General features: G+C 39.8%; 1 protein-coding gene across 1 annotated transcript in view; it reads right to left on the bottom strand.

Annotated features, from left to right (window-relative positions):
• The window catches only part of cacna1ia (calcium voltage-gated channel subunit alpha1 Ia), a 427,222-nt gene that overhangs the window by 268,296 nt on the left and 131,024 nt on the right, over positions 1-27,902 (bottom strand). The gene's annotated exons all lie outside the window — the stretch shown is intronic.

Raw genomic sequence — 27,902 nt, forward strand, 5'->3', positions numbered from 1 at the left:
TATCTTATATATGCTCTTGTGATGTGTTGTGTTTTCATTGTCATGCTATCATGATGTATTATTTCCATCTATAATTTATCTTTATCATTTGCTATGAGCTCTGTTTTGACCTACAGATGAAAAGTAGCCTCATGGCCAACTCTGGCATATTTACATGGATGCTATGCGAAAGTGTTCCTTAATATGCACTGTCCCTTTAAATAAATACACAAATAAACAAACAAACTACACAGCTACTCTATCTTTGAAAGTCATGATTTCACACCAATATCCAACATCCAGTGCTCTCATATGAACTCAGTAAAGTGTCATGATGGATCCAGTTTAGGGCTGACCATTTCACTCACATTATCCAAGTTGGACTGTATGAAACACGGACATAGTCTGAGTGAGGCCCATAGACTGTTTACATAATGGACGTAGTATCCGTGACGTCACGCATCTGTTTCTGAAGCGCTGTTTTGAAGCCAATCGGCGGTGGCGGCCATATTGGAAATGCTGAACTCAACCTAAAGTCTGTGGAGCGAGTGTGAGGTAAAGAGGCGGGCCTTAACCCTATTTGCTAACAGCTACAGGGTGCCCGCCTGCCAATCAAGTCAGCCATGCCCTTATTTGGGCAAAACTCGTAAGTTTAATATCTTCAAAAAAAACAAGTTATAAAAAAATTCACCCCCGTACAATGTGTTTTGATAGAGAAATGAGCTATTCAGACCCAAACTGTTTTGTGAACCAGGCTGTAAACATGTTTATTACTGCTGTAAATATCATCTTCTTTAAATGGGTGTGTATGTGGTTTATGGTGTTTCTGCAGCCTGCCTCAAGTGGACACTCCTTGAATTGCAGTTTTTAGCACTTCCATAAGGGCTTCATATTTTAAGACCGGAGGTAGCCGTTGGGTGAGGACACCCAATGGTTTCTACAGAGTCGTCACATTATAAACGCTGACTCATACTAGAAACTTAACCACAGGTAAAGAGGTGAAGTTAAGAGAGGGTTATGGCCTCGTTGCAAACAGCTACATGTTCCCTGCCTGTCAGTCAACTCAGCCACACCCAATGCATACCTCTGAAGTGTAACATCTTCAGAACAGATGAGGTATAAATAACATGTATGCAAATATGATTAAATAAAGGAGCTCAAGAGGCCCACATATATTCCGATGGGCTAACAGCATAGCACAAGAACAAAGCAACTTCAGTCAAGAACATTCGACTGAACGAATGAAGACATAGGCTCAGACGGCTTTATCAAAAGTTGATAAATACTTTGTCTTTTTATGGCTTTAAAGGCGATCAATTGGTGTTTGGTCTGGCCTGTCTTCTGTCCCTCGTTGCTGCACTTGTCCTTACTCATGCTAGCTGACAGATTAGAGGCAGTAACACTGGAGGAAAATGGAACATCCCACTATGTTTTTTAATTTTTAATCACAGATTCGTCCATTCAGTTACTCTCAGACTTTGTGAAGGTGAACTAGTTGTTATCTCGTGTTTTTGGTGGTTAACCTGATATTGCTATGCCGTGTATACGCATGCTGGAAGGATGGGGAGGGCAATTTGTTAGCCAATCAGGGACTTTTTGTGCTAGGCCCTGAAAGCACCTCTACTCATGAAAGACATTTTGCATAATCATGACAAATTTCATGTTTAAGATTTCTCTGGACATTAACTGGGATTGGATAAAGACTTGAAATCCCCAACTTTACCATGACTGTGTGTCTCATTGGAATTCTGTCAGCAGCTGTGGATGAAAACGTGCTCAGCTCAAGGTGAAAAATCCTCTGGATCGAATTGAAGATTTACAGGTAGTGTTGTTGTGTGTCTGGTCCGGTTATCAGCGGCTGAGAACCTTTTCAGTCACACATCGGGAGACTTTCACCGTCTTCAACAAGGTCACATTGGTGTGAAACTCATATCGACCACTTGTCTCAAACCTGCTTCTTTTTGTAGCGGCCTCCTCTCACGTCAAAATAAATGAGGTCTCTGGTGATCATACTTTTTCATCTCTCAGAAGTTGCTAAGGAAACTAATCTCTGCTCAGGTGAATGGAAGAACAATGTTAAAGGCCACTTGTTTCAATTTATGTTGTAACTTGAACATAAAGTTGTCAGAGACAGAGCTCTCTTTCTGCTTAGCTTTGAATTGTTCTTGAAAACCTTGAGAGAAAAATATCCTGAACTCATGCAGACCTCTCATGTTTTCTTCTTCCTCTTCGTCTTCTGTCTTTCAGCTCTCTATATCTATGCACACAGGTTAATTAGCCCTGACTTGTTAAAATGAGTGTTGCCCTGTGTCATCTTTTATTGTCTGGCATCCTCATAATTTGGCTGAGACATAACAAGTGGAAACATAAATATTCATGATCCTAACAGCAGAAGCAGAGAGTGCTATCTGTCGGGACGAGTGTCTCTTTCAGCGGGGGGACTAGACACCTTCTAAATTGAGACGCCAGTTTCGGTTCACAGAACAAAAAGGTACACAAACGAGCACTTGTACACGCAAACACATTAGCGCACGCCAGTCAACACTTCCCAGGATAACACCATGCAGATAGCAATCATGGAGGCGAGTGTTAATGACTGACTAATGACTGTCATTTAGCAAACTTAGAGAATGGCTTCATTTGGATTCGACTCAATTTTTCACTCTTTGTCTGTCTGTAAGTTTATAACCAAATCCCTCCTGAAAACATCGTTTTAACATGAAATTCATCACAAAATAAAACACGTTTCCTTTTCTTTAGAAAGCTATTAATCACTTGTGCAGTTTAAGACATTTCTCTCATCATAAAGAGTTAATTATCGGTGATGTGGTGTGACTTTACTGCAGGAAAAGTTCCTCTTTTAAGCTGTTGTGCACTACCTTTGCACATTTCTCATTGTAAAAAGTTAAATTGAGAAAAGTTAAGACTGTGTGATATCCTTGAGATTCTCACAGTGGAAATGTGTTTGGCTTTTAAAGGGTTTTGAACATTTCTTCACTTTTTGCTTTTACTGTCTGTAAAGCAAAAAACAATTCAGAGTTATTAGTAGAGTTTCTAAATAATATTTAAGCATGGAAAGTATATAATAGTATGAAAGGTTTTTCTTTAGTACAGAAATAAGTCAAGTCATATTTAAGAATAACTTAAATATGATATAGGAATTTCATTTTGCCGTGCATTCGAACACTGCTAGCAGTAGCAGATCATCTCACATCTGTCTAATAATAATAATACATTTTATTTATAAAGCGCTTTTCTAAAAACTCAAAGACGCTGCACAAAGGATAAAACATCATATAAAACAACAGAATAATAAAAACATGAATAAAATACATTGAAAAGCAATCATACGTTAAAAGCAGTTCTAAATAGGAGGGTTTTAGTGAGTGATTTGAAGGTTGGGACAGTTTAAGGCTTTCCAGAAGTTGGGGGCGGCGACAGAGAAAGCTCTGTCCCCCCAGGCTCGGTGCTTGGGGTCAGGTGGTAGGGAGAGGAGGTGGGTGTTGGAGGATTGGAGGTTACGGGAAGGGGTGTGGTGAGGGCTCACCTTTTTTCCATGGCCAAGACGAAAAATGAAATGATAAGTGGAGGGCTGTATTGACTTTTTATCCTCCTTTTTTTTTTTTGCCATTAGTCTAAAAAATGAAGTACAGTAAGACTTCCAGTGTGCTTTTCAAAGTGCAATCTGTTTCATCTGTGCGGAGACCATGCAGGGAAGTTTCTTTGTGAATAAAGTCGCTTGCAAAGCATTTAATTCAAATGTCTGCTGAAGTTTATTTGGAAAAATAATAGAAGAGAGTGGGTATTTTTATGCTTGAAAGTAAATTGAGGACCCTCTTTGATGTAGATGTGACAGTTTTCAAAAGGACTTATCCCCAAAACTATCCTGGGTATGTACAGCAAACAGCCTCCTAAGGGAACAGTGGTTAATACATATATTCATACATGTATCTACGGTGGCCCTGAGAGCTCACAGCACTGCAACTTAAGAAAACACATGCAAAAAGACAAAACACAAGCAAATTCAGAAAACATCTTCATCAATTTGACAACACATGCGCAACTTTTAGAAAAACACGCTGCAAAGACCACAACACAACACATTAGAAAAATGCACTGCAAATAGACCGCAACACAAAGGAAGTGTTTCCAGAGGACACTTAGAAGTGGTGCACAAGTCCGGACAATGTTAAAATGAATAAAAAACACTTACTATTTTCTCTCATTTTCCCTCATTTTCCAACACCACTGACAGTAAGAGAACCTTAATACCGCTGTGACTTAAAATCTGCGTCAACAACAAGCGTGTCGGGACGTGTGCGTCACTTTAAAGTGTCCTCTGGAAACACCGTTGTGTTGCGGTCTATTTGCAGCTTGTTTTTCTAAATGCTGCGCATGTGTTGTCAAATTGATGAAGACGTTTTCTTAATTTGCTTGTGTTTTGTCTTTTTGCACGTGTTTTCTTAATTTGCAGTGCTGTGAGCTCTCAGGGCCACCGTACATCTCACTTATAATTTAAAGTTGAACACACGCCACTTTGCCCTTTCCTGTAGAGAATCGATCCAAATTACATTTTCTAAAGACCAAACTTTGTAGTTTTGTAAAAGTTAGGGCCTTCGTTTGGGTTAAACTGAAATAAAGACAGGTCTGAAAGCAGCAAACATGTAGCTGACCCTGGTTTGGGAGTGCTGACTTCAGGCACTAACTATTATATATAATTCAGTCTCCCAATACTGTGAATCATTTGTTTCAACCATGCATTGTTTTTTGATGTTCTAGGATGACAGATGGTTGGACAGTTGGGTGTTTAAATCTCTACATCTAGTGCACTTAAAGATAAATGGATTTATCTGCTAAAAATCAGAGACAGTTAGTTACTTACTGAACTGAATATTTGGAATGGACTGAAAATCTAATGCAAAGAGTTATTTCTCTGCATAGATATTAATTTTGTTTTTGAGTATATAGTATGATATGTTTTGGAAAATTAACTTACTAATATCTTTGACATGAAATAGACATAAAAATGTCTTATAACTACAAACAGTAGTCTAGTAAAGGCTCTCTGAGGAAACCCAAACAGACAGTTATAGATCACACACACACACACACACACACACACACACACACACACACACACACACACACACACATATTTTGGTCTGAAGGAACTCATCAGCACAGCTAGGTCAGACCACCTGAATTCTATACATCACCATGGCGACACAGACGTCTGTTAGATGCAGGGAAGCAGAAGAGGGGGATGAAAGAATTGACAGGAGGAAGGAAACAGAGGAGGAGAACAAAAGAAGTGATGCTCGTGATGCTGATGAACACACACACACACACACACACACACACGCGCACACACACAATCACAGGGACCTGCTGGGCTAATTATTGGGTCTGCAGTTCTTTGAAGGCTGCTGCTCACCCTGGATGACCCCTTACCTATTCACACACACACACACACACACGAACAAACACACTCACACACACACACACACGCGCGCACACAGGTGTTGTTCACCCTGTAGCTGTCTCTACAGGAGCCATTGTGTTAGCCAGCAGCTGCAGGCTCAGTGGGCGATGCCAGGCTGACAATAATATGTATTGGCAGCAAACAGCGTGAGAGCAGAGTGGTGATACATGACATCATGGCAGTCAATGCAGAAACGCAGAGAGGAGATGACACACAGGGAGGAACACCTCCTGTGTGAGCTGAGTACTCATCATAGTTTAATAAAAAGTTGTTAAAACTAAAGTATGAAGACAAACTTAAAGACTGGAGTCAAACTGTGATTTATGAAACGAGGCGCTGAGCCAGTCTTCTACAATCTGAGATAAAGAACGAGAAAGGTGTGTTTTTTTTTTGTCAATGTGTCTCCAGCTTCTGATCTACAGTGATCTCTAACTAGGCCATGAACTGTAGGCTAGAATAGGAGCGTGAACAGGAGTGAGTGGCTGTTTTCGAAACCGCCTGCTACATACTACCTACAAATGTAGCATAAGGTACGTACTGCATACTATGTTTGAAGCATAGACTGTATAAATAATGGACGTAGTATCCCTGACATTACCCATCTGTTTCTGAAGCGCTGTTTTGAGGTCAATCGGCGGCTGCAGCCATATTGGAAAAGTCGAACTCAACATAACTGCTGTCGAGCGAGTGTGACGTAAAGAGGCAGGCTTTGAGCCTCCTAGCCAACAGCTACAGTGTTCCCGCCTGTCAATCAAGTAATGGAAAACTTGTAATCTCAATATCTTTGGAATTGCCACGTTGTGAAAAAAATTCATCCCCCCTGTACAGTGTGTGTCGATGGAGAAATGAGCTGTCCAGACTACACTTGTTTTTTGTACCAGGCTGTAAACATGTTTATTTCTGCTGTAAAGATCGGCTTTTTTTAATTTGTGTGTATGTGGTTTCTGGTACTTCCGGAGCCAGCCTCAAGTGGACACTCGATGAACTGCAGTTTTTAACACTTCTGCATTGGCCTCATAATTTTAGACAGGAGGTTGCTGCTTGGTTTGAATGTAGTATGTAGTATGACTGTTCTGTTGGATCTATTTTGCAGTAGGTTGGCAAAACTGCTTCTTTAGCATCCACTTACGATTTTAGAAGTTAAGAAGTGGTTTATATGTTGTCACAGACATGAACAGTTACCCTGTGGGATGGGTAACAACTCTGTTATTACTGGAAGTTACAAGATTCACCAGCATTTATTTTGCATTACTTCACTGTGAATGTAACGAACTGTTAATTGTCTGGTACAACTCCGACACAGCATGTGGCGGTAATGCACCGAAAAACTGAGTGCCAGCTATCATAAAAGGAAAAAGAAGGAGAACGTTAGCGCTGTGCATTGTGGGAAACAATATGTAAGGGAGACTGGTCTGCTGCATACTCATTCGACAAATTGGTAGTTTTGGAATACTGCAGATTTCACTCTTGTTCACATACTACATAGTGAATTTTGGCCAAATCAGTACATACGAGTATTTCAGGTGATTTCGAAAACAGCTTTTGAGTGTGTGCATGTATATACTTTATTCTGTAAGGCTCCAGTTCGGGGTTTTCAAAATATGCTAACTCTATTGGATGATGTAGTTGCAGAAACAAGATATCAAGATGAGTGCAAATGAGATTTAAGGAGATTTAATATGTTTGTATTAGTTAAAGTAAAAAAGTCAAGAAGGTTGATTACATAATATCTTTATAAAAGAAATATTGTTCACTCAAAGCCGTCCTCCATGAGTCTAGTATAATCCACCAAATACAGTTCCCCCAGTTAATATGGTCCAGCTTGAGAGACAGCTCATTACACCAGAGAGTAACTCTCAGGGGAACACGACAAACTCCAGCAGAACCACCTCTCTCAGTCATCCATCATTACCGTATAACTGACTCCTTAGAGAAACACTGATGTCACCGCTGAATTATTGATTACTTCCTCTTCTGTATTGACCTAATATCATGAATGACATTCAGTACAATAGAGATGGCTGTGACGTGGTGAGAGGCCAAAGCAGGAACAAGGTAAGATTGATCTATGAGATTGTAACGTGGTCGTGGTATTTAAAAAAAAAACTAGAACAAATGTTGTAAAGTAGATTCAGTCATGTAGAGAAATCCACCTGCAGGCACAGGGGGGGTCAGAGGTCACAGAGGACATATAGAAAATGATGTCACATTGAGATTCAAAAATATCAACATGCACAATACAGTATATCAGTGCACCGTGCAAAGGTCAAGTTGACTAATACATCATAGACAGCTTATAAATGTGTGTTGAAAGTGTTGAAAAATGTCTAAATGGATCTAAATGCCAGTCTCGTCGAGAAAGAGAAAGAGAAAGAGAAAGAGAAAGAAAACGTTCAATCATCTGCATACAACACACCATAAGCTTATAATTACGAGTCTGTAAGAGCTTAAAAAGACCAGGAACAGGACTGGGTCAGGGTCAGGGGAAATAACAGCCAGAGGAGAGGAGTTAAGAGACAATCCAGATCTCAACAAGTGCAGAGCCAACCGGCATCCTAGGTGGGTAATATGCTAACTATTGGGAAGTACCTCATTTGACCCCACTTTGAAAAACGCTCTATTTCTTTTCGTCTAAATTATATGGCAAACCACAAAGCTGAACTTTAGCAAGGACTTAAAATTGGCCATGTAAGCTCATGCCACTTGTATTTTTGCTTCACTTGGATCCAATCTAGACTTGCTGTTCTTGAAATGTCAGACTTGCTCTAAACTTAACTATACATCCATTATCTTGACCACTTATCCCGTTAGGGGTCACAGGGGGCTGGAGCCTATCCCAGGCTGGCTTCGGGCAGAAGGCAGGGTACACCCTGGACAGGTTGCCAACCCATCACAGGGCTAACACAGAGAGACAGACAACCATTCACACTCACACCTACGGGCAATTTAGAGTGATCAATCAACCTGGTGAGCATGTTTTTGGATTGTGGGAGGAAGCCAGAGTACCCGGAGAGAACATGCAAACTCCACACAGAAAGGCACCTGCCCGGGCCAGGGATTTGAACCAGGAACCTTCTAGCTGTGAACAGGGCTACCCACTGCACCACTGTGCAGCTTAAACTTAGTTAAATCTTCAGTGTCCAAATTTAAACATGAACCAAACACAAAAAAAATCGATTGCAGCTTTCTTAAGTTTCTGCACCAAAATTACTTGGTTGTGTTTAGAGAGAGATTCTTGTTTCAGATCACACATGGTGCCTAAAAACAAGAGAAAGTTGAGTAATCTAATAAAGGTGAAGTAATTAAATATGACAAAATAATCCAGCATGTGCTTTTTGTCCTTGTGCAGGGTGTCGTGGAATTTTCAGTCTTATATATATGTATGCAAGAATGTTTAACTCTTGTATTCTTCCAGTCTAAGTGTCAGGGGCAGAGTAACTTCTCCTATGTCAGCTGTGGCTACAGGGGGATAGATGAGACAGGGTCAGTGTAGTAATCAAGGTCTCTCCCCCTGCTCCTGTCTTTATCTGTGTGTTGTGACCAACTTACTGTCTCCAGACTAGAGCATCGCTCTTCTTCCCAATTGTTTTATTTCCTATTGTCCAAATATGGTTAACCAACTTTAGTGTCGTCTTTGGGGGAATAAAGGTACATGCCTGAGGATTTGTCTGGCAGAACTGACTTGGCATTGCACTGCACTCCCCTGCCGGTGTATTGTTATGTTATTTCTTCTTGGTCAAGTTCTACATAAACTATTTCAACGTAAGCCATCAGAGTCTCCTGTGTCTTCTGTGTCCAGGGTCCAGTTTATTTATGAATTCCATCACAGACACCACTTTGAAAAGAGTTCTATTCCTTTGGGTCTAAATTATACGGCAAACCACAAAGCTGAACTTTAGCAAGGACTTAAAATTGGCCACAGTCCTACCTGTAAGCTCATGCCGCTTGTATCGTTGCTTCACTTGGAAAAGGTTCCAATCTAGACTTGCTGGTCTTGAATGTCAGACTTGATCTGAACTTAGCTAAAGCTTCAGTACAAATTTAAACATGAACCAAAAACAAGGAAATCAATTGCAGCTTTCTTAAGTTTCTGCACCAAAATTACTTGGTTGTGTTTAGAGAGAGATTCTTGTTTTAGATTCAGATTCAGATTCAGAATACTTTATTAGTCCCCGAAGGGCAATTCAGTTTTACAGTCAACCTGTCCATAGTACAATATATACAGTAAAGGAAATGATAATGCACAGTACCTTTAAAGCTAGGGTTGGTAGTCTCGGAAAACCAGCATGAATTTGAATGTAGCATTCCCTCATGACTCCGTCTAACCCCTCCCCTCCTCCCTCGGAGCTCCTCCAAAACGACCCCCCCCCTGCTCACATGCACGAGCACCACTGATTCTCGACCATATGATCGTGACTGATTCAAAACCGGTCCTCAACAAAATATTATCATAGTGAAAGTTAAAAACACAAACAAATATGGCTGCTGTTAGTTCTCACAACTAGCATGCTAGCATTATCCAGTTGTACTGGTGACACAAGATCAGGAGAAAAGTTATAACACATATATAATACTGTAACAACTCTACTGTTTGTTAAACGTGTTCAGTGTAGATGTTCTTAATTCCTACAGTGTTGACGGTCAGTGAAGGCATCAGGAGAGGTGTAGAGTGTGTGAGTGGGAGAGAGGAGAGACAAGAGGAGAAGTTCTTCATTCATTCAAACATTGATTGTTGCTTTGTTGGTTGTCGTGATCACGGCCGACAGTGACCGGTTATTAAAGATCAACGTGTTCACGAAAAGACTCGTCATCCCTACAGCGTCCGGACGGACGCTACAATAAATATATATTTTCTGTAGGACTTACTGAACGTCATTAATTATTCTGCTTGTTGGTGAGAGCTTCTTAGACTCTGATCCGGACTACAGTCCTGAGCAAAGCACCTCATCAGGTCAGAGGGGACAGGCCCGAGGACGAGTGAGAGGGGCAGTGAGTAGAGGCAGGGGAAGTAGAGGCAGGAGACGGGGACTCGGAGGAGTGCATACCGGGGAAATGTACGCGCAGGAGGAGGGCAGAACGGCTGGACGGGATTTGATTGGTTTAAAATTTGGGGAGCCAAAAAACGGTGATTGGTTGGTGTTTTCCCAGGTTTACTCCGGCTGTAGATAGCAGTTTTTTTTCACTCTTTTTTAGGAACACATTATGTATTGATTAGCATCAGGACATAAAGATCATTTTAACCAGTATGACAAAAAGTGTATCTAAATCTGATTACCAACCCCAGCTTTAACAGGAAACAGTTAAGTAATCTAATAAAGGTGACATCATTCAATATGACAGAATAATCCAGCATGTACTTTTGTCCTCATGCAGGACTCTAACTCTCATCTTCAGGTTTAAAGTTTTGTGTCTTTGACTCATTCGTCTCTCTGGGCCTGCTAACTCCTGCAAACTTTGTGTTGATTCTCAGTCTTTAAGGTCATGGATCGAATCCTCAGTTCAGAACATCGATCAAGTCAAAATCAGCTTTTGGATCAAACTTTGAGTAAACTCCACAAAGGTTACTCAAAGTTTGCCGCTGCAGTGCTGTGGTAACTCTTAAACATGGTGCCCTTTTACTTTCTCTGGTTTGACCATCTGCTAATGAAGAAGAGGAAACTTCAGCCTCATTAAGGCTGAAGAACAGAGGCCTGAGTACGGTGCCGAAAAGCAATCACAGATTTCTCAACAAATCCGACTGACTGACTTTTATTTTAAAATGTAGAGGGCGGAAGGCTGCCTTTAAAATAACCGTGATAATTGAATAAGTCAGACAGAAGTTAGAAACTACTCTGGGTAACCAATTTCACTTTTCTGTCTCTTTATCTCTGTCTGCTGTCTCTCTCTCTGGCCCACTCCTACATATGTTGCCCTCCTCTCACACCAAATGAGAATCATCAAATTAAACCGAAAGTACTCACGCTCTCTTCCACGGCCCTCTGAAATGTTATTAAGCTATCTCGTTTGTCCGTTCAAACAGCAGTGCTGCCTCCAACTGCTGCCAGAAGTGAGACTTTAAGCTCCACCGCGGCGGCTAACAGTGGAAAGGTTGACCATTAAATTGAATTTAATCTTCTGCCAAGGAACAAAATGTCTTTTCAGTGAAACTGGATCAGACAAATGTTGAGGGTTAAAGAGGGTGTAGGGCCTGCAGAACATAATGTTTGAGCGTGTTCACTCACAGAGAACGTATCTCCAATTTGGAAGGAATTGGCTGCTTGTGATTCAGAAAGTTTCCTTATTGAAGCTGGATTATTTCTTCTACCAATACAGAACTACTGTGCAGGGAAATTATAATGACACAAAACTTTTCTCATAGCAAATATGAACACTGAGGATTTCCATACACACTCTAATCCCACTTATTGAATAATTTAACTGATAACTAGAATATAAGCTTGAATGTGTTCATTTTTAAACTTTATTATATGCTTTTGCAAATCAAAAAATTCAGGAATGTTCAAAGTAAAAGGTTTAGAGGTAATCTTTCAGCAAATTACTAGCTTGAATCAAGCTTAAAGGTCACATATTATGCAAAATCAACTTTTTAATGGTTCTCTACCTGAAATATGTGTCCCTGGCATGTCTACAAACCCCTCGAAAATCAAAAAAATCCATTCTGCTCCTGTTCTGATTTCCCAGTCCTCAACTCCTCCTGCATTTTTCATTCCCTGCACACGTGTGTTAACTCCCCACGTCTGCAGATTTGAAGATCTAGTGGATGATTTTTATTTTTCATTGAAAAGTGCTAGCGCTAGTTAGCATAGCCACATAGCTACATGTTCGTAGCTGTGTACCAAGACACACGTTGACATGCTGACAAATAAAACGACAATAAACACTAAATCTGTGACCAATGGTTCAGAAAGGTCCTGCTACAGGCGCCTCTCCGTCAGGATCAGATTCTGGATCAGATTCAGAGGGTTGAAGTAACGCTGGTCTGTGAGCAGCCATGTCTATGCAGCCAACATGTAAACATTAGATCAACGTGCTGGACAGCCGAGGCCACATCCACTTCCTGAGGGGGCGTGGTCAGAGAGCTCATTCTCATTTAAAGGCACAGACACAGAAAACAGCCTGTTCTGAGCAGGGCTGAAAAAGAGGGGTTTACAGGCAGACCAAAATCTGATTTCAAAGGATTTTTTTGTTTGTGTTTCAATAAACTTTAAAGACATGTTTTGGGGACCTCTTAGACCAATATATCTTGATGAAAAAGAGCATAATATGTCACCTTTAAGGCAGCAGTAGAGGTTTTATATTGATGGCAGTAAAGGGTCACAGTGTCGGGTTAGTGGAATAATTAATTCCTGAAGCAGTGCATGTAAATATATCCTGCATGAATTAATCAAACATTACATCTCAGATTAAACTGATCTATTGCAAAAGTAGGAGTGTTAACCTTTCATTGCTTTAATAACACTTAGTATAATTCCTGTGTATCATGACTGAGTAATGATCGGGGGAGTGATGGCAGCCAAACAAATACCAGTGTGGTTTGATTGCTTTAATGCCTAATAACAGGCCTTTATCTAAAGAGGAAAACACTGGCTACTGACATTCACAGCACTTAGTGGAAGACAGATAAAGGAGGAAGGAGGGGTCTAAGGATGAGAGGAGGATGTGCTGATACCAGGGTATTCATGTAATACATCAGAGGTAAATTAAAATGAAAAAGGAAGCAATGTAGACATAGTGTTTCCACTGAGATCTAAAAACAAGCAGAGCTGTGTAAATCAAACAGAAAGTACAGTGTTGACTGAAAAATCTCCAACGTCATCAATATTTGCAATAAAAAGATGTTTCAGCAGAATTACAACAGAACGATCTCTGAAAATAGCATTCAGGAATTAAACAGATGGATAGTTTGTCTGCGGCTGAATCAATAAGATTAGTAACTTAAATCTAATGCAGTAAAGATGGGGGTTTTAAATTGGGTCTTGCTTCCGGGGCTTCTGCAGCCAGACTCAAGCAGAAACTGGAAGAACTGTAGTTTCTTAGCACCGCTTCATTTATCAAGACCGGAGGTTGCCACTTGATCTGGACCGACACAAACTTACACACACATTCAACTCTGCATACACACAGTCTTAAAGGGATATATCAGTTTTTTTGAAGTGGGGTTGTATTAGTTGTATGTCACTAGTAATTGTCCTAGCCACAATGCCGCTCAGCTCCCTGTAATAAGTACATAAGTAAGTAAGTAAGTAAGTAAGATTCATTTACAGAGCACCTCTCAAGAACAGAGGTCCCAAGGTGCTTTACAACAACAACAATAGAAAAACATTAAAAGGCAAAACAGCGATTGCAAATACGTACAAAAACATGACATAAAAAACAGACAGATTAAACAAAGGCAAGTCTAAACAGATAGGTCTCTGACTGCTTTTTGAACCTGTCAACAGTGTCCACAGTTCTCAGTTCCAGAGGGAGACTGTTCCAGAGTTTAGGACCAACAACCTGGCAAGCGCAGTCTCCTTTAGTTTTTAACCTGGTACGAGGCACAACCAATAAATCCTGATCAGAGGACCTCAGAGTCCTGCTGGAGTTATAAGGCTTCAGCAGCTCCCTAATAAGAAACTGCAGGGAGAAACCGCACATAAGTGAGGTTACAGTTTTCTGCAGATGGGGTCAGTTCTTATGACTTACGTTATTTAGCCAATTTTGAAAGACTCCGACCCCCCCCACAGACGGGAGAGCACATCTGTGTTGTGTCCACGAATAATGCAAAAACAATCAGACTTTCTGGTGGCAAAGTAAAGAGCCTAAAAAAGTCCCAAGTAAAGAGGATATCTAAACTGAGATGAGTGCTTTGGTTGGAGTATTTCAAAATCAGCTGACTTAAGTGGTAGAACTAACTCTGTCTGCTGAAAACTGTAACCATAGCTGTTTCTCCCTGGAGTTTCTCATTAGAGTAAAGTAAAGGCTTTACAATTAATAATGACGTCCACTTCAAAAAAACTGAAATATCCCTTTAATCACATATTCTCTCTTAAGTTTATCAAAACAAGTGTCCTAACTTTGCAGACAATGTGTGCTCCCTCTTTTGTCACATGCTCAGTTTTCTGTTGGTGTACAGTTCATTGTTATTTAAGCTTTAGTACCTAGATGCACAGTCAGCAGCTCATTTGATTTTTCCCTCCATACTTATCTTTTGATCTAAACTTTGTTAAAGCTGTGAGTAGCTTTATAAAGAGTGCTTATCACTTTTAGGAGGCAATAACAACTCAGTGAGAAAAATGGGATTTGGGGAAAAAAGAAACCCTGGGCTTGCAAGTTCCACATATACACAAACAGACAGGAAGTGGTTGTGCCTGGTTTTGATGACTTCTGTCACTAGCATAATGTATAACACACACACACATATGCACACACTCTTTTAATATATGCTCTTATTCCATATTTCCCTAATACATAAGTAATTATAAAAGCATAAATATCCTGCACAATGGGATTCTAATTTGTTGTCAGTGTGTTGCAGCAAAAGTGTAAGAGACAGCGGAGAAAGAACAGGAACAGGGAGGTGAAAGTAAAGAATACAAGCTTTAAAAAGTAAGGTATAGATAAGTGAATTAAACTACTGAAGCAGAACCGTGCAGGAAGGTGGTTCAATTATTTCAATTTTGCCTTTAATGAAACAATTAAGTGATTTTAGCTGTGATGTAGCTCCGCACTGTTGTTTGTGTTCAGTCATGCTGAAACAAGCTGAGATAAAAAGTTTAAAAGGAGGAACAGTGCCAAGAAACAGTCCAGTGGGAGGAAGGAAATGAAGCAGTAGAAAGAAGAACGTATGAAATATATACAGTGGATTAAAAAAAATAATTTAACATTTTAATTATAAATGGAATCAATGAAAGGGAAGAGAGAGCAGAGAGGAGGACAGGGCAGGTCCTCGTGTGCAGCCTCTCCACCAGCCTGACAGCTAGGTACAGTGACATTAGCATAGTGATTAACACCTGCATTAGCATAATGATTAATACTGCTATTAGCATAAGCACAGCAGCTGGGAGAGGATTGGAGACAGCTAAAGAAAGACAAGACAAGACGATGATAAAAAAGGGACGTATAAGAATACATGATATAGAGCCAGAGAAAAAAGAAACAAAATGATGTTGAGAAAAGAAAGACAGAAGACGACAGAACAAATCTTGTTTCTCATCACAACTGCTGACAGCGACAGCACTGTTCACTCCAACATGTCTGAATGAATAAGATGATATTTATTCATGCTGCACGTCCGCTCATAAGAAAGGGGAGTCCCAGAGAGGGAGACAAGCTGTCAGGTTTATTCCCCCCAGGCGTCACAGCCACAAGCAATAACCATCTCCATAGTAAGAAACAATGACCACCGTATAGACTCACTCTGACGAAGGCTAACATATAGAGCAACATTTCAGAGTGTTATTCTGAAGAGAAGATTCAAGTCTAAAAAATGTCAATATGCTACACTCACCAAGTCAAGTCACAGCTTACACACATCAGTATTCCTCACAGAGTAACAGTGACTACCCGAGAAATACTGAAAGCGTGACTGTTAGCTAGTTAGCTTAGAGTTGTAAGCCCTCCAATAAGCACAAGACTGACTTTTCTTGATATTCATTGAAGAGCAAGTGAAACCAAGCAGAACCTGGATACTGAATTAGAAAATACAGTCAAAAAGGAACAATTTAAGACATCAATTTGAAACATGCTGAGTCACAGTGCTAGCAGCTAGCCGCTAGCTTAAAGTTCTGCCAGCTAGAGAGTAGAGTAGAGTTGCCACCTGTCCCGTTTTTCCCAGAATTGCTCCCTTTTTTCACCAGCTGTCCCGGGAAAATAAAAATCTCTCTCGGGAAACAATTTGTCCTACCCGTAGACTGTAAATGAAAATGGACAGCGTTGCTCCGCCTCTTCCCGTTGTACGGTTCTGAAGCCAAAAAATCCTGCTCCTGGGCGCCGCCATTGTGCAGCCAGAGTCTGTGAAGCCACTGTAACGAGCCCTGCCCTACAGCGTAGCGTCACAAGATGCTGTGTGTCCTTGGAAGTTTCCCTCTACGGCGGCTGTGAATCAAAGGAAACCTGGAAGTAAAACCCCGTTTTTTAAACTCTAATAACTAACGAAAAAGAAACTTTTCAGAACAAAGAGGCCTTGAACACAAAACACTCAAATACTAACTACATATCACCACAGCATACGGATGTGAGAAACATTCGTACGACGTGTATTTATTTTTTAAAGTTTGACTGAGACAGATTTTTTGACCGACACTGCAGCCAGCCACCAGGGGGCAGACACACTGCTGAAAGCTTCACCACCTGGGAAGGATCCGGCTCGCTTGGTCCTACCTCATTTGATTTCATTTGTTTTGTAGTCTAGAAAGGTCCCCCCATGCTTCTGCGGCTATTTCAAATTGTCTCTGTTGTCTTACAGTCAATGCATATGTCACATGGCACGCCCTAGCGCTCAAAGCGGCTCAAGCAGGGAGGGACACTTGACCGAAGAGTGACAGTAAACTGAATTGACCAATGTACTCCGTGCTGAGGGTCTTCTTTTCACCAACTCTAGGCGTCTCCATTTGAAACAGGAGGACAGACGACTTACAAGGACGGAGATGGAGAAAATACATGCAAGCCACAAGCATGAAGAGAGATGGCAAGCTGAATTGACCGACGGACTCCGCGCTGAGGTCTTCTTTTCACCAACTTTTGCCGTCTCCATTTGAAATGGGAGGAGAGACGACTGACGAGGAAGGAGATGGAGCAAATACATGCAAGCTACCAGCACGAAAAAAAACATATACTAGTTACAATCTGACAGGGCGACACTGTCAGAGTGTGAATGGGTATGGTCGACCCATGGAGACAATTTTTCTGCCACATGCGTTTTGTGTCCGGCGGAAATCTCCATAAAATATGAAGCATTGGAAATCCTTGCCAAAACAAAAAAGCATCAAGCTGTGGTATCAAACAAACAAAAACAGGCAGCGATTGCAACTTTTATGACCAAAAAAGGCTCACCAGAAGAAGACAAGATTGCAGCAGCAGAGCTTACCAGTGTCCTATGTCTGAATTTATGTTAATGTGGTCAGTCTGAACTGGTAATAGTGGCCCAAGCCCTCAGCCACAAACAATTGGTCGAGTGTCCCTTTTTTTCACAAATCTAAAGTGGCAACCCTAGCTACAAGTTGACCAATTTAAAATTAGTGTAAAACTGCTGTAACTCCATGAATTTCCCCGCTGTGGGATGAATAAAGGAGTATCTTATCTTATCTTAATGTTCTATAGCAAACAAACCTAAGTAACTATATTCTGTTTGCCTCACACACCCAAAGTCAAAGTGGATGTTAGCTTCAGATTTCACAATATATTCAGGCACACCCGAGTTATCATATTCACAAGAACTAGGCAGGAGACACAAACAACCCACAAACAGCTGCACTGAAGTGGTAAAATGCATTAGTATATCAGTATAATGTAGTCTTTGATGTACAAAACATTCTCATATGCACTTGAATCTGGCTTTCATATCAGAAAAATAATCAGTGTCAATGAAAGACAACAAATAATAATAATAACAATAATAGAAATTAAGTTATGATTGCTTTCAGATTAGAAGGAGCTCAGCTGGGAATCAATTTTGCACGACTCAGGCACAATGGAAATTGAAACACCAGTAAACATGTCATCTCCTCTGACTGATGAGCTCCCCACCTGGATCAATCGGAGCAAAATACAATATTTTGGGGGGCCAACAATTGGAGTTCACCCTTTGGGAGTTCAAACAGTGTAATTTTAAATGGCAGTCTGCAGGAGAAAAGGGAAGCCTCATTCCTCAAAGTTTCAGTAAAATATTAAAGCAAAAGTTTGTCATCCCCTAACCTCCGCCATTAAAAGTCTATGACTGGAGGTTAGTTGTAATTGAAAATGCCAGAGTGAAGTAATGACACATGACTTCACTAAATCAGAAAAAGTTTGGATGGCCTGAATCTGATCCATAATTTAAAGTGTGAAGTTATTTATTTGTAAACACACAATAGTTGTTGTCAGGTCCTTATCAACAATGTGAAGATAAACTCACGATCACAGGTCCTTTGTGAGGATTTAATTTACAGTTCAAGCAAATAGAGATAAGACAAGTGCCCATGTTGAAGTTATTCAGTAAAAGCTTAAAGGAAACTAAAAGGCACCCACCATATATGAAGCGTGGGTTACAGCTGAGGCTCAACTATAGACTGTATGATAAATGGATGTAGTATCCGTCTGAAGCCATGTTTTGAAGCCGATCGTCGGTGGGTGCCATATTGAAAATGCTGAACTCAACCTAACGTGTTGAGCTAGTGGGAGGTAAAGAGGTGGGCCTTTTTTTATAAATAAAAAAAATGTATTATTATTGTTTAGCCTTTTTGCTAACAGCTACAGGGTGCCCGCTTGTCAATCAAGTCAGCCATGCCCTTATTTGGACAAAACCCGTAAGTATATTATCTTCAAAAATACCTAGTTTTAAAAAATTCAGGCTGTAAATATGTTTACTATTGCTGCAAAGATCTTTTCGGAATGGATGTGTATGTGGTTTCCTGTGTTTCTGCAGCCAGCCCAAAGTGGACACTTGATGAACTTAGGCATCATATTTTAGGACTGGAGGTTGCCGCTTGGGCTCAAATAGCTGCTTATGAGAGGCTGACATTTTATTTTGCACAAACAGATCAACATGTGTTTATGTCAGGCTTTATACAGCTTGGTAAATGTATTCAAAATTTAAAATGCTGATATGTGACTGTCTTCCTTTTCGTTTTTTTCCTTGTGTTTGGTTTGGTTTTCCTATTCTCTCTTGCCTACACCTTTGTATGTGGAAACCATAGACTGTATAAATAATGGACGTAGTATCCGTGACGTCACCCATCTGTTTCTGTAGCGCTGTTTTGAGGCCAACCGTCAGCGGCTGCCATATTGGAAATGTTGAAATCAACATAACTGCTGTTGAGCTAGTGTGACGTAAAGAGGCGGGCTTTGAGTCTCCTAGCCAACAGCTACAGTGTTCCCGCCTGTCAATCCAATCAGCCATGTCCTAATTTGGGCAAAACTCTGAAGTATATTATCTTCAAAAATACCAATTTATAAAAAAGTCATGCTGTAAATATGTTTATTTTTGTTGTAAAGATCATCCTTTTTGAATGGATGTGTATGTGGTTTCCTGTGTTTCTGCAGCCAGCCTCAAGTGGACGATCAATGAACTGCACTTTTGGCACTTCTGCATAGGCTTCATATTTAAAGACTGGAGGTTGCCGCTTGGTCTCAACTAGCTACTTATGAGAGGGTGACATTTTCTCTTGCACAAACAGATCATCATGTGTTCATGTCCAGCTTTATACAGCTCGGTCATTTGTAGCTGTAAATGTATTCAAAATTTAAAATGCTGATGTGTGACGGTCTTTTTTTTGTTATTTTCTCTTTTGTTTGGTTTGGTTTTCGTATTTTCTCTTGCCTGCACCTTGGTATGTGGAAACCATAGGCTGTATAAATAATTGAAGTAGTATCCATGATGTCACCCATCTGGAGGCAGCCATATTGGAAATTGTTTAACTCAACATATATGCTGTCGAGCGAGTGTGACGTAAAGAGGCGGGCTTTGAGCCTCCTAGCCAACAGCTACAGTGTTCCCGCCTGTCAATCAAGTCAGCTTTGCCTCTCATAATGGAAAACTCTTAATCTGAAATTGCCGCGTTATGAAGTGTGTGCAGATCGAGAAATTAGCTATCCAGACTACACTCGTTTTTTGTACCAGGCTGTAAACATGTTTATTTCTGCTGTAAAGATCGGCTTTTTGAATTTGTGTGAATGTGGTTTCCAATACTTCCGGAGCCAGCCTCAAGTGGATTCTCAACTGCAGTTTTTAACACTTTCGCATTGGCTCCATTCTCGCGGCCGGAGGTTGCCGCTTGGTGGAAACCAATCAGAGCCCTGGTTATGTATAAAAGGACTGGACAGTGAAGCAAACAGATGGTTTTGGCTGTGAATAGTGTATTAGTGGTGTTTCATTTTCACTCATGATTTGTGGGTTTTATTGTTCTGTGCTAGTCTGTGTACACCAGGATTGTTGATGTTTTTTACTGTGGAGGCGGGTAAATGTATACAACACTTATAATGTTCTCTATCATGTTGCATCATATCTTATTACAAGTCTTGACGTGGGGACACAAATTACCCTGGAGTTGCTAATGTCACCTCCAGCAGCATGAGGTCTCTGCAGCCTCTGTTGCACACACAACTCGTTGCCCCTGCATTCAGAGTTTCTGACGGTTCAACTTTTTCCATCTTGCTCCCTGTGTGTGTGACCATGGCAACCACAGGAAACTACAGCTATGGAGAAGATACAGGAGCTGGTTTTACAGGTACCTGAGTTCCATGAATAATACACCTTGTCACCTGCAGAGAACAGAGATCAATGAGGAGAAACAGCATGAGAGCAACATCAGCCTCAGAGACCAATTATCCTCTCTGGGGAATTAAACAATCGTTATTTACTAGATGGCTAAACTTGACAATAACTTCCTCCAAGTTAAGCTTCAAACTGCTCTCAAGCTGCATGAGTGGATCACATAAGAGTAAAGCAGCATCTTGTAGAACAAACACCGTGTGAAAGCCAGTTTATTGTTCTCCAAGAAAGCATTTGAAACAGGGCTGAAAAATAACCTGTCCCCTGAGAGAAGTCGTAATTTGGAATTGGAGCCACGTATAGAAATAAGACTTGAGGTACTGTCCATGCTCCAGACGAGTACAACAGCCATAAAAACATCTCAAATGAAACCCTGGACTTGTAGGGTTTGCCTCAGCACGGCCAAGAGAAGCTGGTTACATCCTTATCTTTCCTTCATCCCAGTGTGAGTTAAAAACCTCGGGATATAACAGAAAACAAACCATCAAACCAGAGCAGATGGAGGCGTCATAAGTGAATGCCAAGAGCTGCAGCATTGCAGATGTCATCCTATAGCTTCCTGCCAGAAGAAGTCAGATCATGTCGAGTCAAGTTTGACTACAATTACAGTTTAAAAGGAGTTCAATGTGAGGCAAGGCAACATTATCAACACGATTTATCTTTTCATGTTGATTTGTGTGTTTGCATAGCTGTGGGCACTGAAATTGCAAACTCTGATCAGTGCACATGCACACACTCTCTATTTATAGAGTTCTATTTGCCTTTATAATACTGTGTTTACTCTAATAACAGGCTGCTGTAACACCTAAACTGCCCAGTATGGGGTTAGTACAGCACATCTATATGTGTACACTACCAGTCAAAAGTTTGGACACACCTTCTCATTCATTGATTTTCATCATTTTCAATATTGTAGATTAATACTGAAGACATCAAAACTATGAAATAATCTGGTTTTGCCATAATCTGGATTACAACAGTAGTCAAATAGGGCTATCCATTGTGTACTAACCCTACCTCTGAACAACACAACTGATGGTCTCAAACACATTAAGAAGGCAAGTCATTCTACAAATGAACTCTTGACAAGGCTCATGTTAATTAGAAACCATTCCAGGAGACCACTTCATGAAGCAGACTGAGAGAATACCAAGAGTGTGCAAAGCTGTCATGAAGAGAAAAAGGGGGCTACTTTACAGAATCTAAAATATAAAACATTCTGCTTTGTTTAACACTTTTTTGTTAATTCTATAATTCCATATATTTGGTATTAATCTACAGTGTTTCAAATAATTAAAATAAATACTGAGAAACTACAGTAGACTGATTGATTGTCAAATTTCCCCTTTACATAGACATAGATATACACTACCAGTCGAAAGTTTGGAAACACCCTCTCATTAGTCGACTACTTTTTCGTTTTTAACTTTAACTTAAATTAATGTTAATAATATTTTCTTCAATCACTGAATGAAGCCTGCCTATATTAGGGACAAGAGTCAGGACCTTTAATTGCTCAGCACTCACTCAGCGCATTGAGCACAGGGGGGAGCGAGTGAGCGAGAGGTCTACAGTCTTAAAGGTGTTACGGTATAGACCATTAGGTCATTTACTTGTTTTGTAATGTGTAGGTATGTTTTAGGCATGTTAACTCTGAAATAAAAATACCTATACAAGTAGTGATGTCTCCTTGTATTAGTTTGTCCATCTGTTATTGACATAATGCGCAAATATAGATATTTGAATGGTCCGAACCTATGTTGGTTTTTTTTTAGAGGGAATATTCAAACGTCATCTTGGAGCAATTTCACAGCCCTACAGGACACTTTGTCGTCTGAGCACTGCTCCCTAAAAACATAACATTCAGACGTTATATTGGGCAAAACATTCACCTATCGCCACAGACCAAATGTACTAACTATAACATGCTCAGTAGACATCTGGGTAGACAAATTAAGAGCTATATTCTAATCACCACTCCCAAAAGTAAGCTTTAAAGAAATGATCTCATCATTAGCCAGTCACATAACCCAAAAGGTATTTCACAGCCATCCTCATGTGTCTTATTATATCTGCAAATTGGTCAATTTCCATTAAATTAGGCTTAATGTCATTAGCTTGATACAACACAATCACCTCACTGTGGATATCCTGCTAATCAAAATGGATCTACCTTGTCCCCATCCATCCTACACGTGTAACTCAAATAATGTAAGCAGTAAGACTCTTTGCAAATGGTCCACTTATTCATCAGAATAACATTTCCTTCATGTCATTAAACTGAGCTGAGTGCCGAGCCAGATGCGGTGGGATCAGTATAAGATCAGTGGGCTTAACAAAGGGGGCTGATAATGCTCCATGTGGGATCCGGAGAGACCTATAAGACAGATTTAAGACTACGAGCGAGATATCAAACAGGTACTGTGAGCTGCTGGCGATGGAGCATCCTGTCACATTCTAAAATACACACTGAATAAGGCTGTGTGTGAGAGAGTGTGTGTTAATGTGTGTGTGCAATAAGCCTCTGGCACACAGGGCCACATGTGTTGGTCCACAGGAGATTGAAAGTGAATTGGAAGCTATTAATCTGACCTTTCCCTGCTATCAGATTTGGTTTGGAGCAGAATATATTCACTCCACATGTTTTCTTTGCACAGCCTGCTGCCCTCATCTCTCCATCTTTATCTCCCTCCCTTCCTGTCCCTCCTTCTTTGTAAATCCACAGGTAAGGGTTTAGATGTGGAGAGCAGCATTTTACACATCAGCCTCTGAAATGATCTCCATTATTCCCTGCCCCCATGCTGCTCTGATTATCCCCTCTCCGTATGAAGGAACGTGGCTTTGTCTCTGCCTGGTTAACGTTGGTATTTGCAGCACTTCACTCTCCTTTCACTTTCAGCACGGCTTCAGTGGAATCCCACAGATGTGGATACCTTGTCAGAACTCCCTGCTGGATACAGCTTTGTTGTAGAAAGTAAGGGAGGAGAAAACCGCAGACCGTGACAGGTTTGCCTTGACGTTTCATTTCTTGTGCAACTTTGGAGCCGATTCAGCATGGGAAATGTAAAATTTAACAAAAACAAACAGCAATTTCTCAGAGATGGAACGGCTGGTGGCAGCACCTCAATTTAAATATGTTTTTCTGTGCGGGGAGCAGAAAAGTCTGTTCCAACTAAAGTGTTTCTCTGAGCCACTTTTGTCTTTGACTTTTAAATCAGTGCACTGAGTTTATAGCAGACAAGTGCTCTCCAGTAACCCATTTCAGCAGAACACAACACAGAGGGATGCTTTAGAGGAGCAATATGTTTAAGATTTTATGGGATAAAGTTACCACACAAACCATACTGCTGTGAAGTGAGGGAACAATTGCAACATTTTCCTCCAACAGCAGTTTCATTAATGCTGCTATTCCACAGGTGTGACCATTCTCCACAAAGGCTGGAAAAGAAACAAGCACAAAGCTCCTTCAATCACAAGTTTGATATTACGGTTACATAAAATGACTCCCTGCAGCATTAAAAGACCGGCAATTTTACCCCCTGAGATTCAAGTCCCCAACTCGAAGCACAACACATTGTCAGCTCCAATTGGTTGCTTTGATTTTTCCACAGACAGTCACGACGACAACAACAACAATGGAAAGTTACAGTGATGGAAACCACAAACAATTTGATGGACAAACTGCCAAAGCCAAGGACTGAACCGACTGACCCCTGATGAGTGGACGACCATCCATCTGAGCCACATCACTCCAAGTTGAGTTTTCCTCTCTTCTACTTTAAGTCCCTTTCCAAGATGGTATTAAAGGACATGTGTATACTAGCAAGCAGTGATTTTGCAACTTGCGTGAAACTGAAAATGACATCCTCAGCATCCTTTCCAATAATCCTGTCTTAAAAACAAGGTATACTAATAATAATAATTTGTATTTGTATTTATATAGCACTTTTCAAAACAGGGTTACAGAGCGCTTTAGAATGAGGAAGAAACTAAAGAACAATATTCATTCATTTATTCTTTTTTAAAATTTTATTTATTATTATTGCAGATTTTTAAAAATAACCAAAAAATTAGAAATATAAAATATGAAAATTGGAAATTATAAAATTATAAAATAAAATGATAAAATCCACATTAGGGATGTACATTTTAAGTAATTTCCGTGATCGATTTTTGGAAACGTTAACGATCAATTATCGATTAATTGATAAAAAAAACATTATTATTCTTACGTCAAAAACAATGCAAATAGGTTGTTTTCCCCCTAAATTTTATTTTTTACAGCAACAAAATGCAAATAACTGACGGGATTGAATACGGGCACACGTTTGACACGCAGAATATCAACGATCAGGCTCATTAAAATATTCTCCTAGGATATAATCTTATAAAGTGAAGGCTCATAATACTAACAGAAAAGTACTTCAGACTCTCAGAGTCCAGTTTTCTGTCTACTCGTTCTTATTGAGAAAAATAAACATGTGTATTCGGTCAGGTGTCAGCCGGTTGAGCAACCGGGTCAGAATCAGTCCCGCTGGAGAAAAGCCCAGACGGCTCTAATGTTGCTGGTCTGTAGACGTAGCGTACCTTAATTTCCCACCTGTCTGTTACCTTTGTATCCAAAGGTGGGAAATGTCCTTTTTAAAGTTGTCAACCTTTTGTGTGCGTGTTGTTGTTGGCAGCAGTTTTGTATTGATCCTCTTTTAAAAAGCGCACGTGGAGACCTGACGTACAGCCGCAGCCGCCAGCTGAGCGTCTCCGCTGTGCGCAGTACCTTTAACAGCTGATTCACATCCAAACATGCTTTAAACTTAAAACACCTCCCTGATAGCTGAGTGTAATATGAGACCACATGATGTTTGTTCCACGTGACGGAAAATTGATAACAAAAATGTGTGTTTTGAGTAATTTCTTAACAATCAATTAATCGATAATCGATTAATTGTGGTCATCCCTAATCCACATGTATGTAAGTAAGGGCCTCTTTACAACTCTCAATGCAGAAGCCATGTTGTGGATTGTCTGTTACAGCTTCAATGCATTCATCTTTATCTCACATTAATAACAAATAAGTGTGTTTTGTGTGTTTTAAGTAACTGCAATGTGTTAGTTTGTTTGAATCTTATTTTTCATGATCTCAAAGAAACCATTTTTATGATGCATTAGATGAAGATATAAAGTAAATGGTGTATTAAGCTGTGACATGTGTGACATTAAAAAGTCATTTTTATTCCAAATTCTAAAAGCTTGTTTTTTTGTGCTCTGACTAACAGGAGAGATTAAAGGCAGCAACATTTTTTTCTTTGAGGTCTGACCTTTTTATCAGAAACCTGACTTTTGTTAATCAGGACTCTGAGATTAAACACACTGATCTGTTTCACTGGGGATCCTTTTTCTCTGTGATGTTCAGAAAACTTAGAGCAACAGGGTGCCGGTATGGCTTAGTGGTTAACTTATGGGCCACATGTACAGAGAGGCTTGAGACCGAAAGGGGGGCAGCTTAGGTTAGGTTCCAGCCTGTGATACTTAGCTGCTAGTCATTCCCACTATCTGTTTTCCCAGTAAATACAAAAATGAATGAAAAAATAAATAAATAATAACATAAAAATAAATAAATAATACAAAAAAATTAAATAAAATGAATTTAAATTAAATTAAATCAAATTAAATTAAATCAAATTAAATTACATTAAATTAAATTAAAATTCAACATATATTAATATATCAATAAATAAATATATAGATCAATAAACAAATACATAAATAAATAAATATCTGAGCTGCTCAGTGGCAATACCAAGATTTTTTGGGGTTGAAATTTGTATTTGATTGCACATTACACATTTATATCAAAATCTATAAATTCAAGGTTATTATTAGAAAATAATTATTATCAGGTTATCGCTATATAATAGCCCGAAAAGTGAAATAAAATTGCTATTTAGCTTTTTTTTTGGCTGAATCATAGCTAAGAAAAATGTGAGAACAGCCAAAAGGTTAATTTAACACTGATTAGAAGAACTTAATGCAACAAATTGTGTAAGAAGTCAAATTATAATCTCAAAATTAAAAGAAAAGTGTCAGAATTCTGACCTTCATCTCAGATATCAGAAAAAAAAGTCATAATATTGTAAAAAAAAAAAAAAGAAGATTTATATATGAATCTATACATTCCTATATCCAGTTAGTTAGTGGCCCTTATCATCTTCTGTAGATAACATCAGTCTTGTAATACCTAATGACATGTTCAAAGACTCAAACATGTCTATAATGAACGCAGCATCACAGCAGTACTGCTATAAACTTACTCAAACCATATTGTCATGTTCAGATTTTTCTGGATCTACCATGACAACATCTCAACTCTGATCCACTGGCATCCAAGACGGGGTTATTAAGAAGTCTTCCCAATGTTAAGTCTCCCAGTATCCATATAAATGGTCATTCAATCAGCAATATTCACATTATGCACAACAGTTTTGTTGATTCTGTTATTTGGTCAACTCTAAAAAGACAGATTGAAACAGCTTTGAAATGGATGTTTGGGGTTAGTGAGAATGAGAGAGCTTAAAATCATCCCTGTCAGTCATATGATAATGAAAGCATGACTGAGTCAAAGAGGCAACATGAGCAACAAAGTGAAGCACAAATAAAAGACAGCAGTTAAAGTCAAACATTAAAACAGACAGCAAACTGGCTGAAGTGTAAAGAAACTAAAGTTTGATCAGTCTTTTACTGCAGACTGCCAGAAGCGCTTTTTTATGATGACTGCCAACTTCCCCGCTCTGCCTCACTGACAGTCTCTGTGTGCTGCTGCAAATATTTAACTCACTGAAAACTACAAATGAGTTTCTGTGTTGAAGAGGTGAAGAGGAGTGATAGAGACAGAGAGAGAAGGAAAGAGAGGAGGAAGCTGAGCCAGCAGCTACCAAGGAACAGAAACTTTCAAACAACTGATTCTCTATTTCTTACATCTCTCCAGAGACATTTTTC

Source organism: Notolabrus celidotus, chromosome 7 (assembly GCF_009762535.1).
Source record: "Notolabrus celidotus isolate fNotCel1 chromosome 7, fNotCel1.pri, whole genome shotgun sequence".
NCBI lineage: Eukaryota > Metazoa > Chordata > Actinopteri > Labriformes > Labridae > Notolabrus > Notolabrus celidotus.